Below are 1,680 nucleotides of genomic sequence, written 5' to 3'. Positions count from 1 at the left end.
TTGAATATTGTATATGAATGTTGTTGGGAACTTTTCTGGGTGCAGGTGTTTGAAAAATCATGTTTAAATGTGTTTCGGTTGTCGAAAAGGGCGAAAGTTGGTATTTTGTCCAAGTCCCTGTCGCTTGGGCGGGAAACTCTCGCCTGGGCGAGCACAGTCTCGCTTGGGCGAGGACTGGGCGAGGGGAAGTTTTTGGTTCTGGAACTCCTAGCCCGGGCGACCAATCCTCGCTTGGGCGAGCAAGGGTCCCGTTTGGGCGAAAAATGCCCAGGATTTCGATGAAAATTGAGAATTTTCTCGCTTGGGCGAGCAAAAGCCCGCTTGGGCGAAGAAAAAAAGAAAAAAAAATCCAGGATTTTAATAAGTTTCTGGAACCCTCTCGCTTGGGCGATGATACCTTCGCCTGGGCGAGGAAAGCTCCAGTTTTTTTGGGATTTAAAGAGGAATTGTCGCTTGAGCGACTGGTCCCCGCTTGGGCGAGGGACAGTGTGGGAAGATTGGAATAAAACGATGTTTAGAACAATGTGATGAACCCGGGTAGGTTGTGTTGGGATATAAAGGTTGTGGAATGAGATCATGACTTAGATGAGAAGCATGACTCCATAAAATTATGAAAGTATTGTTTGTGTTTATACCGTGTTGGGCAAGTATCCGACTTGAGGTCGTGAACTAAGGGGTACCCTAGTAAGAATACATGATATCACTGAACAACGATCGACCAACCATAAGAGGCTTGGTCATGTGACCGTCCAGGAGTATTCGGTGATGGGTTGTTGTGATTGAGATGTTACCTTGAGCACGTACGGTTGACGTATTATCAGGTCCCAGGAGAAGCATTCCTTGTCGGGAGATGGCTTAAGGATGGGCCGATCATGTGTTTGATGAATACATTTGCATTTGATTCTAATTAAGAATGCATTGCATTGTGACCATGAAGTAGTGGAGAGGAAATAGACGGGACGACTTATAGCACCATGATGTAAGTAGGGACGTCACTGATTGGGCGGTGATTCGCCAACAATGTCTTGAGGGAGAGTCTGGGTGAGACGAGTCCCTTGTATTCCTGGGGAGGTACCCTGTTGGATCGGACAGTTCTCACAGGCCAAACTAGGCAATCTCTGACAACCCCTTCCTGAGGGAACCGATCAATCTATTTTTAATTCCTTGCGATGATATGTTATTTCGGGTGGTACAAAACGGCTTGGTATGGGACCTGTACTCTCGATTATTTCCGATTAGGATGTTGGATGGATATTGGTGTAAGGTGGATGATCATGACATATCATGCATACATTATCATTGTGGAAGTAAATTCCCACATGTGAGTTACAAGTATGTTGTATTCCTATGTTTATGTATGTGATCTGATTATGAGTATAATGTTGCTTATATTATTTGATATATTGGTAATGTTGAAATAAATGGTAAGTTATGAATTTCTTCATGATGTTGATGATAAATGATGAATTATATGTTCAAATATATTTTATGTCTGAGTGTGATATTCTGAGTAAGTCCATGTTGTCAATGAATTTATGTTCATTAGATGTCTTACTCTTTATTGCTTGCTTTTCGGACGTGTGCTCGTCAGGTAGACAGCTTTGCTCGGATTTGGAGCTACCCGTCCGTGATGTTCCAGGAGGGGGCATGAGGAATTGAGGAAGAGGCAGTACCCTAGCT

The sequence above is a fragment of the Lupinus angustifolius genome, chromosome LG11, assembly GCF_001865875.1.
Source record: "Lupinus angustifolius cultivar Tanjil chromosome LG11, LupAngTanjil_v1.0, whole genome shotgun sequence".
In the NCBI taxonomy this organism is placed as follows: Eukaryota; Viridiplantae; Streptophyta; class Magnoliopsida; order Fabales; family Fabaceae; genus Lupinus; species Lupinus angustifolius.
This window is presented reverse-complemented; position numbering follows the sequence as displayed.